This window comes from Lepisosteus oculatus, chromosome 2 (genome assembly GCF_040954835.1).
Source record: "Lepisosteus oculatus isolate fLepOcu1 chromosome 2, fLepOcu1.hap2, whole genome shotgun sequence".
Lineage (NCBI taxonomy): Eukaryota > Metazoa > Chordata > Actinopteri > Semionotiformes > Lepisosteidae > Lepisosteus > Lepisosteus oculatus.
In genome coordinates, this window is record NC_090697.1 from 75,651,166 (window position 1) to 75,664,357 (window position 13,192).

Sequence of the window (13,192 nt, forward strand, 5' to 3'; positions counted from 1 at the left end):
CTGGGATTGATCTATGGAACCCAGGTTCCTCGTGACCAAGCTGCAGTTGGGTTCCTGCGGACAAAATGTCTGCAGTGACTCCAGAATAATCTGCGTAGCAGGTTTAGAATTTTGAAGGATTTTGTGCCTGTTCAGCCTGGGGAACATGTTTGCGGTATACAGGGATGGAGGGAGGTTTACTGTGAGGTGCAGAGCCAGCTATACCACTAGACTCTACACTTCCAAGCAGTGCCAATAGCAACAGAGCAATAGCAACGTCAACAGGTAACTGACGCCCAGCAGTCAAGTCTGAGTGCGCGCTCTCTTTAGGTCTGTGTGTATATATATATACTGTGTATATCACGTACAATGTATTAGGATGTGCTAAAACAAAAAAGGTATATATTTTCAAAAATGAAAGAGCAATGTATAATGTTACATTTTGTAGACTGTCTTAAAGGTCTCGAGAACTGAAGCCCTTATTTTCCCCATTGTGGTTTTAAAAGCCTAATAACGACTTTCACACTGTGCGTAGTTTTAAAGGTTTTCTTTGAAATGACTCATTTTTGACCTGGAGTTTGACACCCGCAGGGTAGAATCTGCACTGCGTGTTGGAGGCAGCGTGTTAGAAGGCTTGATCGGGGGAAAAGCGGCATCGCTTTTGGGGTGGAAAGTGTCCGGGACGTGTTCACGGGTCATCGCCGTTTCGGGCCGTGTTGAGGCTCTGCAGACACGGGCGGCGGTCCGTGCCTGTCTCTGGTCACACTGAACCCAAGACGCACATCTATACAGCGTCTCCTGCAGGAGGCGGCCAGCCCGTGCAGCAGCGCCCTGCCCTGCGGGGGAAATCCCAGTGCACCCCCCCAAGCACGGCGGTCGGGGCCCAGCCGTTCGGATAGTCGGATCACCCCGGGAGCTCCCATTCCAAACACACTGCCGGAACGATCCTCCCTTTAGAACGCCCCGATTCCAGAGCGCCTTCCAAAAATCCACCGTAACGCTCCAACGCCAGGAAACGTTCAGATGCGGCGAACGCACCTGTGTGGGAGCTGCTCCAGTTCCAGCCCCTCCGCCTCGGCACCCGTGGGTGAGGCTGCCGATTCGGCCGAGCTTGTCCTCGAGCTGTCCTCCGGCCTCGCAGGGAGAGCGGCGGCCCCGGCTCTCCTTGTTTAGCAGCACGCGCGGTAGATCACCTGTAGCGAGGAAGCGGTGCGATCCGAAAGAGAGGCTAAGAGGCCGCGGCTGCACTGCACTCGGCCCGTTTGTGCTGGCCTTCGTGGAGATCATGCCGACCGACTCCCACGTGCTCCGCGCTCCCAGGCCCGGGGAGAGCGAGTGCCGGGATCATCTTGAGCTTTGTGCCGAGAGGAATCGGCCTACGGGACTGCTCAGTCGGTGTGACGCCGCTGTCTCCTTCCCGCTGGGCCCCGAGGTTATCACCCAGCTCCGCAGGGGGGAGGGGGGCACTGAAGGCACACAGGGGACCCCCCCGACCTTCTGCACAGTGAAACAGAGGTTTTCGTCTTCCCCTGGCGGTTTTAATGCACAGAATGCAGCCCTGTGGCAGCAGCAGTGCCTGGCTCTCCTGTGAGCCCAGCTCCGTTTGGAAGAGCAGTGGGAAGTTGCCCAGTTCACATGACATATGAGCTGCTCTGTGAATACAGGAGGGCCCTGTGTGCGTAGTGATGTACTGCTGCTGTGAAGTGCTGTTCAGCACTGTTCGCATACTCTAGGTCAACAGCATGGAAATGTATTTTTTCTAAGCACCTGTCGGAAAGGGAGCGTGCTGCTCGGTGTCCCAGCCCAACGAGCCGGCCTGCTCTCTGCCCTGCGGGAGGGTGTTCAGTGTTCTGTGAATGCTTTTCCCCCCCAGCTTGCGTTTTGGATTTGAACTGGCCGTTCTGCTCTGTGCCCTCCCCCGAGACAAAGCCGCGTGGCAGGCGGAGCAGGGAAACGCTCTGTTCCCTCCCCAGAGGCTCACGCAAAACTTAAAAGGGAAAAAAAATCTATTCCAGTCGAGGTGACCGGCCACTCCCTCTGTAGCTTTTCAATTTTTTTTAAAACATTTTATCAGTTGGAGAAACTTTTTACACTCGCCTGTTTACCCACCCCACCTCATTTTTGGTTATTTTTTGTAAGGAAATTTATAATTAAAAATAAAAAAAAGACAAAAAAACCCATTTGGAAGTCCTTTCTTGTGTGATCCGTTGGTGGGTTGCGTTGTCACCCTTCGCTCCACAGAGGCCGGCTCTCCCCGTGTCGAGGTGCTGCAAGAACGAGTCTTGTTAGGGAGGCAGGCAGAGGGGTTTCAGGACAGAGGTGTGGAGGACAGGTGGAGCCTGAAGGGGGGAGGAAGTGCGAGATGAGAAGTGACCGGAGTGATCCGGGAGAATCCGGCAGGGGCCCGTGCACCTGGGGCTAAGCTTCCCGATAAGCTCACGGACAGCCAGAAAAACTGTCCTCTCCGAAAACAGGGTCTGCAGTGCGAGTTTGTGAATTAGGCCTGGCGAGGGCTGTCCTGGCCGTTCTCCAGGTCCTCCGCAACTTGGAAATGGGAAGTAGTGTTGCTCCGCAGGCAAGGCCGTATCCGGAGGGGTGTCAGGGATGAGAGCAGGCCGATATCCCAACACGCAGAGGAACAGAGAGACCTGTGGAGGAGGAGGGGAGTGAGTTGTGGGCGTGCTCTGCCCAGGGTAGCTGCGATGTCTAGTCATCCTGCGCTGTGAATGTGAAGGCTGTGGTTAGTCCTTTCCACATGTCCATTGGCCTCAGGAGGATATCCAGAGGTTAGATACACGGGTCCCAGGTGCTTGACAAAAGGCAAGAGACGAATTGGGGACCCCCATGGGGAACCACACCCCTGGACAGACCACGTATCCTAAAGACCTGCTGAACAAACAGCATCTGCATTTCCTGGGCTGTAGGCAAGGCTGGGAGGGGAACAAAATGTGTGGACTTGGGAAAAGCCAATGGAGACCACCAGGATTACTGTACTCCCTTCGACGCGAGGGAGATCCGTAATGAAGTCAACCGCTACCAGACCAAGGGCGGGGGGAACCGGAAGGGGGTGAAGGAGACCGGCTCTCCCAGCACGTGGAGTCTTAATCCTGGCACAGACCGGACATGCCCGCCCATAGTGAGCAACACCAGATCGCACGGAAGGCCACCCGAGGTCCCCGGTCAGAAGGTCCAGAGGGCGTCTGAGGTCGGTCCGCAGAAAGATGAAGATCGGAAAACTCAGAACCTCCCCTTGCAAGCAACACCACTGCCCAACCCAAGGCTGGACCTGTGAGCAAGGGAAAGGAGAAGCCGGTCTGCTCACTAGGAGTAGGAAAACGCTCTGGATGGGGCTGGAAAGCCTCTGCAGCCTGCTGGATTACCGTCGTATTTCTCCGGCAGTGCCCGGGCGAAAGGCGCCGCAGTAGTGGGTGCCGGGGAGACGTGGTTAGGGAGGTGCTGGAGTGAAGCTGGGTGAGGGCTTGGGAACAGCGCGAGAAGACTGAACGTCCGCGTGATCCGTCTTGCCGGCTCGGTAATTCTGTAACAAATCCGAGCGATGACGTAGGAGGACCCTATGCAGACGAGAGAGAGAGAGAGTAGAGGCAGAAACAACACAGGTGTCCAATCCGAGTCGACAGGAGAGTTCGTGGTCAAGAGCAAAGGTGAGTTCAAAAAGCCAATGTTATCGGACAAAAGTGGGGCGAGATGGGAGCTCTCTAGAAGAGGAATCAATACCGAGCAGTGAGTGTTGAGGGTTTAAATAGAGCTGAGAGCGCGGAACGGAACAGCGGGTGGGGATGGTTTAACACGTGCGGCGGCGCTTGTGATCAGTCCGCTGCGGGACCTGGTGAGCTCGTCTGTGGGTCGATCTCCGAGGACTGGCGGTCGTGACAGGGGGTACAAACTGCGCGAGTAAAATAACGGGTTTATGTATTTTTTCAGTTGTTACAAACAGTATTAATTGGTATTCAGTTATTATTTTTAAAGTTGCTTCAGCATAGATATCTTTCTTTTGTTGTGTTTTTTGTTTCATGGTCATTAAGCACAGTACACCTGTTTCAGAAACAGTACGGGTGAACTGATGATTTTTTTTTCCCGGGGCTGCTGTGTCAGTAATTAAGTGATTACGTACTTAATAGTGATTAAGCAATATTCCTTTTTCATCTTGTCTCATTAAATCGCTGCCTGCATTGAAGGTTAAATCCGATTAATCGATTCAAATAAGGGACAAATAGCTCAGGTGGGTCGAACATCGGAGTCCAGAAAAAGACTTTCAGGACTGTGGGTGTGTTGCTCACATCTGACCAGGAGGGGGCATCCTGGTTCCACCTTCCAGGTTCCGGGAGAGTCTCCTATATCTGATCTACAGGTACCGGCTGATCTGCGACTTCCTGTCCGTTTCAGTCCAGGTGCCGTCTTTGATTTCATCCAGTCCAGGTGTTTGTTAAAGTCCATCCAGCTCCTGGATTGAACAGTTGTGCTCATTTTCATCTCATCCAGCAACGAGCAAACTGGCTGTGTCCACGTCCCGCAGTGGAGGTGGCCCGAGGAGTCACGTCCTCTGTCTTCGTACCTCTAACTTCTGCTCCCCCCCCAGACTCGTTCCGCACAAACATCTGTCTGCAGCAGGTGAACCTTACTGGGCTCAATTGCAGCTTGGAGTGCCTGTCTGTGTGGAGTCGGCTCCCCCGTGTTCCCCCAGGCTGCAGTGGGCTTTCAGGGACTGCTCACTGTGGTGACGTCTGTGCACAAGACATCGGGAATCCCTGCCCCTGGAACAATGAGAGAGAAAAGGCTCAAATCTAGCACATGGGCCTGTGCCGCTTCTGCAGTTGTATTACAGATCTCTTACTGAGTGGAATTATCATTATAAATAAAAACACTGCTATAAGAAGCAAGCCTCTCACATTGTCCTGTTCTGATTTTTTTCTTGGTCTCCCTGATCTCTCTGAGTGGCTGATGCTTTCTCTGGACACACACACAGCCACGCACACACGGACACGTGCACATACACAGAGCACAGAACATTCCAAACCCGAGATCTCCTGCAGGCAGCTGGAGCGATGTAGGGCAGTAATGGTCTGTGCCTGTTACTGTAGGGCAGTAATGCAGTGTGTGGGTTTCTGGTACAGGAATGGTCTGTGTGTGTGTGTTTTTGTGGTACAGTAATAGTCTGTGTGTGTGTTCTTGTGGTACAGAAATGGTCTGTGTTTTTATGGAGCACTAATGGTCTGTATGTCAGTTTGTGGTGCAGTAATGGTCTGTGTGTTTTTGCAATGCAGTAATGCGCTGTGTACACCCTCTCCTTCATTAGCAGTGGTCCCTGCTGGCTGATGTGTGGTGATTTGTAGTGTCCAGGCACTAACACTGCTCATGAGGGGCATTTCAGTGGAGACTGGCTTAGGCACAGTCAAGGCTGTTGAGACTTCCAATCAGGGGACTGAAGCTGAGATCTCCTGGCAGCTGAGGTTTCATGACATCAAAGGGAATCACTTCTGCCTCACAGCTCCACGGACCCAGGTTCGATTTCTGCTTGGGGTGCCTGTCTGTGTGGAGTTTGCATGCTCCTCTCATGCAAAAGTGGGCTTTCTTTGCCAGCTGTTGCCCTCCCCCCCCCACACTGTCCACAAACATGCAGGTGAGAACTGATGGGCTACACATAAATAATTTCTTTTCAGGGGGAATCTCACCCTTCTGAGGGGGTTTGTTCACAGTAATGTTGAGTTTCTTAGTGCTGTATTTAATTATAAAGGTCTTCGAAGCTGAATTCCCTATGACATCTGCAGGTCCAGGTTCAGGAAGGAGAAACGCTGCCTTCACACAAGAGGTCAGACTGACCGATGGCACAATGGGAGTTGTTACTATTCCCATGGAGTGTGTGCTCCCATCCGGGGTGACCAGCTAGGGACCAGCAGACCTCACAGGTCACCTTTAAACGGCCAGTTTGTAAAGATTTGGAACGTGCGGCTTCTGCTCAGTTTAGGACATTAAATCAGGAGAGGTCAACCACAGACCCCGACGGCTACAGTGAGCAAATCACCAGTCTCAGTGGTCAAAGCAAAATCGCAGCAAAATGATTCGAAATTGATAATTGGAGGGCGACCAATTAAACCAGCTGGACTGAGGGCTGTGAAACCAGCCAGCAGAGCAGAGGCTGAGAAGTGCACAGCTTCAGTCTAGCTGCTATGGGATTACCTCAGCCTGTGGCTTAATTAAGCACTTCATTTAGAACAGTCCTGTTCCTGCAGGGCTGGTCAGTGTGTCTGCAGTGGTGTCCAGCCCTGGTCCTGCAGGGCCGGTCAGTGTGTCTGCAGTGATGTCCAGTCCTGGTCCTGGAGGACCGGTCAGTGTGTCTGCAGTGATGTCCAGCCCTGGTCCTGCAGGGCCGGTCAGTGTGTCTGCAGTGGTGTCCAGTCCTGGTCCTGGAGGACCGGTCAGTGTGTCTGCAGTGATGTCCAGCCCTGGTCCTGCAGGGCCGGTCAGTGTGTCTGCAGGTCTTCAAGTCTCTTAAAAGCAGCTGCAGCTGGGGTGCTGGGAGAGGCTGTCAGACTGGTCCAGTCAATCATGAGCTGATTGAGCTCTGCAAGAGCAAAGCTGGACTGAAGCCCCACAGACACAGCGCCCCCTCCAGGAGCAGGATTGGACACCCCTGATTTAAAACGTGATCATCATTTTCTGCCCCTATTGCTGATGCTGAGTTATTTATAAAACTAGAATATATATATATATTTTAGATTCTCAGCAGTTCTAAGGGCTGAGAACAATTAGAAGGATCCAATTAATTATTTGTTACTTCAATTAAAAGGTTAATTAATCTCTCCCGTAAACGATTCGCTTGAATGAAGGCGGTACGCAGGGGAGGCACCCGGTCAGGGAGCGATGACAGCGGGCGAGTGCGTCTCGGGAACAGCAGCCGCTCAGCGAGAGACCCCCCAGCCTGTCGCGCCGGGTCTCCGGGCTGTAAGAAAGCACCGGGTCAGGAGGCAGATATCAGGGTCGGGGAAAGACAAAAACAGGCAGCGGAAAAGCAAGAGTTTTTCAGGGCTTCAGAGAAAATCGCCCGGTTTATCTCCTGTCCCTCAGTTGGATGGAGGTGAGATTTAATTTCCCCTCCGCGCGGCTGTGTTGATTTTGGAAGCGGCTCTCGCGCTTCCTGCTGGCGCTCTGTTAGTTTAACCCGGGGCCGGACGGCTGGGCTATAGGCTGGGTGGATGAAGTTTAAAGGCATTTTTATTATTCCATTCTGTTGTTTTTTTTCTATCAGGACAGCGGTTACTGCCAGGGTGGGGAGCGCTCTGTTTTTAAGCAGAGCCGGGGCGGGCTGTGGCACCGGCAGACGCGGACCACCAGGATGATGCCTTTGGCACTAGATTCGCCCCTGGTGCTGTTTTTAATCCGCCCCACCTCGGTGACACTCCCTCTCTCGCCTCTGATAGCCGAGATGCAGTTCAAAGATCGTGTCGCGCCTTTCTGTGTTTTCCTTTACGGGTCTGATTTTTAAAATTCCCCCACTTTTCTGTTGTGCCTTTTTTTAAGCTTGACCATGATTCCACCAGCCCGCACACTGGAAAAGGCTTCCCTGGTGGAAATTAAACTGTGCTGTTGTGCTACTTTACTGTGCTGTGCTAACCATAGTAAAGCAATGTTGCTTTCGGGTCGGGACGCTTGCTGGTGAGCAAGACCAGCAAAGCTTGTCGGACGCTGGGAGAAGGGGAGGGCACGTATGCACGCATGCATGCAACCGACGCACAGAAGCGCTGAAGCACGAGAGGATACGTCAAGCGTCGCGCGAGGTGTGAACGCGCAGCCCCCGGCTGGCAGGCGAGGTCGGCACCGGCGACAGCAGGAAGGACACTTATTTATAAAAGAAACAAGGGAACACGCACTCCGAGTAAACAAAACGCCGGCCCTTTAAGAGGTGGGGTGGGGGTTATAACGGAAAATTTTAAAAACGAAGAAAAAAAAAGAGCCCGCTCACACGCTGATAGAGAAACAGGCCCGCCAGAGAGGTTACAGGAGCGGCCACCTCACAGCCTGATGAACTCCGTTCATTGATTATGAAGTCCGTTCATTGATTAAGGCCCCCTTTCCTTCTGTTACTGTGACTGTCACGCCGGTCTGCGTCCCTGCGCGCTGCCGCCGGCGCTGTCGGAGAGGAGCGGCGTGGGAGGAGAGTGTGTTTGCAAACCCTGGACTGTAAGATTTCAATGCCTGGCCAGTGACCCCCCCGCTCCGAGAGCTGGCCGAGCCCCCGGCAGCGAAACAGCTGCTTCCTCCACGCGCCTTTGAAGCGCGGCCGCGCTGGGGTCAGGGGTCAGGGGTCGGAGGGCGGCTCAGCGCAGCGCCACGCCGGCACCCCAGGGGCCGGTCTGTCAGCCAGCACCCCCGCGGCGGGTTGGGCAGCACTTCCCGTGTTTCCTGTTGACGCTGGGGCAGCGGTTCGCCACCGTAAACAAGCTCTTCCTGGCCGGAGCGGTGCATGCTGGGAGCAGACGGGCAGCCCGTCAGGCTGTAAAAACCCAGCGCGTTTCTCGAGCAACAGGGCCCCCGCCGGTTAAGGAGGTTTACCGTAGGACACTTACCCACCATGCTTAGGCGCGTTTTCCACATCCCTGTGCTCGACGTTTGCATCACGGCTGGCCTGAGCCTCTCTGAGCTTCGCTGCGTTTTCACCCTGGTGTCTCTGCGCGGCGGCGCCGCTGTACCAGCCAGGGAGGGAGGCCGGGCTCCGGTCTGGTCAAAGGAATGATGATTCCCCTTATTTTTGTTCAAACCAGACGGCTGGTGCTCTCGGACCTGGGCTGATCTCGGACCTGGGCTGATCTTTAATCGAGCCGTTGGGTTCCTGGTAGGGCGGGCTTGACGAAACGCGCTCCGGAGAGACGCCCGTTGTTTCCGGAAGCCTGACGCAGCGGCAGGAGCCTCGTGGCCTCTCTGTGGAGGAACAGGTGAAGCCTGAAAGGAGAAGACCACGAAACACAACGTTTCGGCTGTGAGGCCTTCTCCGGGTGTTTTTTGACACCAGTGTTTCTTTTCTTCACTTTTCAGGCTGGAATAAACCTCTACTTGTTCCTCTGCAGCCTGCGCCTGCCCACGCAGCTCCCTACTCGAACTTCTTCTCTCTGTGATGTTTGTCCCGTCCGGAGGCCCGGTCCCATGGCTGCAGGGCAAAAACCGTGGCGCGCTGGGGCTCCGCGCGGATCACCACCGGACACAAGGGGGCGCTGCAGCCCGGAACCTGTTCTACTGCAGCCCCCTGCCCGAGCTAAAGAAGGGGGGGGGGGACGCCGGCTGGTGGGGTGATGTTGTTCGCTCCCCCCAAAGGGAGAAAGTCTCCCCGCTCCAGCCTGGCCTTGAGAGACGGCGGGCGCCCCCCAGATTGTCGTTCTGGGGTCACCGGCGTTCGGCGCCTCGGCCGAGTGCTGAAGACGAGCCTCCGTCGTCGCGTCCGTCAGCGCCCAGGCCGGACCCGGCGAGCAGGGCCCTTGTGTTTTTCCGTTCTTTTTTCTCCAATCCCCCTCGGAGCTGTCCGGGAACTGAGCTGCCCTTGTTTCATTTAGAGTGCTGTTGTTTTTAATTGTGCTGCTGCTGCTGCTGTTTTTTTTTTCTTCGAAAAAGCTTAAAATATACAGTATATGTTGTGCGATTTTTCTCTCCCGGATACAGACACCCCCGCCCCTCCCGGTCACTCCGGCGCACGAGGAGGAGGAGGAGGAAGAGGAGGCCTGCCAGCCTGGAGCAGCAGGTCAGCAGGTCAGGGCCCAGACTCTGCTTGACGTGAGCGAGCGGGCTGTCGGTCTTCTCCCTGGCGCAGGTGGGTTTTTGAGGTGAAAGGGCAGGAGCTGTGATTGGCTCGCGGGGCCAATGGGATTGCGGGGGGGGGGGATTTCGGGGGCAGTGTGACACTTCTCCTTTCCTGCTCTTCCTCATCCCTCCCTCCTCTCACTCCCCCCTCTCCCCCTCCTCCCACACTGCCCGACAGAGGGCTCTCTGAGTCTCCGCCACATCAGTCCTGAAATCCCAGCCCGTTTGCCCTTCTCAAGACCCCCCAGAGCCGCAGATCGGAGCCCAGAAGTCCGACAGCAGACACGGGTCACGCCTGGGCGGCCCGGAGAGACCCAGGGGTCAGAGCGCCGCGTGCGCTGCAGGTCACAGCCACGCTGGCCGAGGGGTGGACTGGTATTTTCTGTTTGTTTCTCCCGGGAGGGCTGGTGGTGTCTAGCCGGGATCGGTATTGCCACTGTCCGCGTACTGTAATGCGGCCGTGAAACTGCGGTGAGAGTGTGGCAGCCTGCCTGGTAATCTCGCCCTTTCATGCCTTAATCGAACACCGGACCCAACAGGCCATTGGCAGGCAGGGTTTCGGGAAAGCGACAGGGATCGGTTCGGCCTGCCTGCTCCCTCCTGTCGTTTCTCGTCCATCGTTTAATAGGCACCTCAGCCTCATCCGACTGTTTTCTTGATCGATCCCGAGGGATTTCTTCTTCTTCTTCGACAGCCTGACTGGGCGGGACAGTTCCAGACACCCGCAACTCTCGGCGTAACGGCGTGGCAGCAGCTCTGTCGTGAATGCCCCGGGTGGAAAGGAGAGTTTCTGCAGGGGTCATGCAGGGGTCAGTGTGTTGCTGCACTGGTTTACAGGGGGGATGTTTGTGGCCAGGGGGCTTGTCAGTCACTGTGGCGGCAGGCTGCCCGCTGGAGTAGCAGGAAGTGCCCAGCAGTGCCCAGGGGCACACTCACCCCCGCCCTACTGACGCAAATCAGAGCCCCCCGAAGGCCTGGCACAGCCGAGGGGGAAGTCGTAAATCTGCACTTAGCACATCAGCGAACAGAGACGCGTGTGTGTGTGTGTCTGTGTGTCTGTGTGTCTGTGTGTCTGTGTGTCTGTGTGTGTCTGTGTGTCTGTGTGTGTGCAAACAGAGTTGTGTGTGTGTGTGTCTGTGTCTGTGTCTGTGTGTGTGCAAACAGAGTTGTGTGTGTGTGTGTGTCTGTGTCTGTGTGTGTGCAAACAGAGACGTGTGCGTCAGGGCCAGTGCGCGCACGGGTGCGAGGCTGGGACAGGACAGGACAGGACAGGACGTGCCGTCGCAGGGGGTAGCGAAAGCAGTTCTCGGGCCCCAGCTGTAAACGGGGGGTCCGAGGCGGGAGGGGGAAGGGTGGGCAGGGCCAAGGCCGCGAACGGGAAGCAGAGAGGCAGGGAGCTCACTCTTCTGAGTCTCCTGCGGTTTAGGGGAAAGTTTACAACCAGCAATAATCGTGCCTCGGCTAAACCTCACGGGCTACGATACCGCCACCGTGCAAATCGGGGCTGTAGCTCAGGGGTAGAGCTGTGCTTCGCGTGTATGAGGTCTCCGGCCTCTCCAAGAGCCTTGTATCGCCCAAAACATCTTGAAAACTTCTGCTGTGGCCTAGGATGGGATTTGCACACAGTCAGGTGATCGACGTGGGGGAAGAGGAGCTCCTTCCTCTACCAGGAGGGGCGGCAAGCAGGAGCCTGCAGGCGCTGAGTAGCCATCCTCAGTGTCTATACAAGCACACACACACCTTGAGCACAAGCTCCTGGGACGCCGCCTTCCCTGCCTCTGCTTTGTGAGGTAGACCAACAAGGAGGCTGAAAATCGAACACACTGTATCTTGTGACTCTTCTAGGGAACGCCTCTCAGGAACTGGCGTGTGATAAGAGCACACGGGTGCAATGCCTTGTGGGGAAAATAAAATTGCTTCAGCTTCTCAGTGCTGGAGCCATCGAAGACACCTCGCTCCTCGCTATGCATTCTGGGAGCACATATGCGTTAACTCCATGTGGGAAGCGGTGAGCAGGCTTGGCTATAGATATACTTCATTATTGCAGGTGCCTTTGACTTCACAATGGCAGTACCCCACTGGCTCCGCTGCTGCCATTGTGAATAGCCACAGTAAGCTGCAAACGGTCCCTCTCCATGATGAGACACTATTGCCACTGAATATGCAAAGGGGGATGTTTGGAAAGGAGGACTGCGGGTTGTGCAGACGTGGCTCGGCAACATCTCCGGCCAGCAGCACATCCACAGCCGGGCCTAGGGGTGGGAGACGCGCACCTGCAGGTAATGGATTTGTCACGTGAGTGAGCTCTGAGGTCTGATCCAGTCCGAATCGGCGATATTTTAACGCACGACTTTGCCAGAATTCAAGTCGGCGATCGGAGTTTTTCTCGGGGCTATTTTTAGCGCATACTTTCTGAGGGCCTAATTGCATGACTGTGGGTTCTGTGGTTTGATGTGTCTTGACAGCAAGAGAGAAGAAAATACACCGAAAGCAAGAGAGAGAACACAAAAGGCTCTTTTATTCCTCCTGTTGCCCCACCCTCCCCCGGACACTCCACTCACAGCCAGATGTGCAGCCGCTGGATACTGGCCAGACACTGCTTCAGGAACACCCAGAGGAAGACAGAGTATGGCACACAGCAGCAGAGAGACAGAGAGAGAGACAGGGCAGGAGCAGAGCGAGAGACAGACTTACAGACCCCTCTCTTTCCCCCTCTCTCACTGCTCCTCACCTGCCAGAATCACAACAGCTCCCAATCCTGCTGGGAGAGGGAGGAGGGAACTCTGTTGAACTGGCAGCCCAGTGTGTGATCTCCTGTCCCAGCCTGAGGAACAGCGAGCCTGTCTCCCGATAATGCTCCATATGTTTGGATGTAAATATCTTATGATATGTCTGTATTGTAAATTTTTAAATGTTAATTGAATCTGTTTTGCTTTGGCAACACTGATTTTACTCTTTGGTTTTGCCAATAAAACATCTTGAATTGAAATGAATTGAATTGAGAGAGAGAGACAGAAACAGCAGCAGAGAGAAAGGGGGAGAAATTGTGGGGTGTGTATTGAATTTCTTTTTTAACCAGAATTGTATTTTAGCTTGTTTTTTTAGCAGTACTCTCAGTACAGTGGACCTGATGGTTCCAGCTCTTTGGCAATGCTGTAACTGTGAACACATATCCTGTCCGTGAAGCAGGAAACCAGGGACAGAGAGAAACAAGAGGAAGAAGGAACTGGAACTCATTCAGCGAAGGAAAACTGTCTAAACAGCGTCACTCAGGATTATTTTTAAACCCTAACACGTTATCTAATTAGAATGCTAAATGCTCAGGATAATTCAATTCATTTCTGGTATTAGATCCAGAGGTGAAGAAAAACAGGTAAAACAGAAAACATAGATTGGCTTGAACACACAA

At 54.4% G+C, this 13,192-nt stretch overlaps 1 pseudogene; it reads right to left on the reverse strand.

The window, feature by feature from the left end:
* Positions 1 to 11,151: 11,151 nt before the first annotated feature.
* LOC138226669 (U4 spliceosomal RNA) lies at positions 11,152 to 11,284 on the reverse strand (annotated as a pseudogene).
* Between the last annotated feature and the right edge of the window lie 1,908 nt (positions 11,285 to 13,192).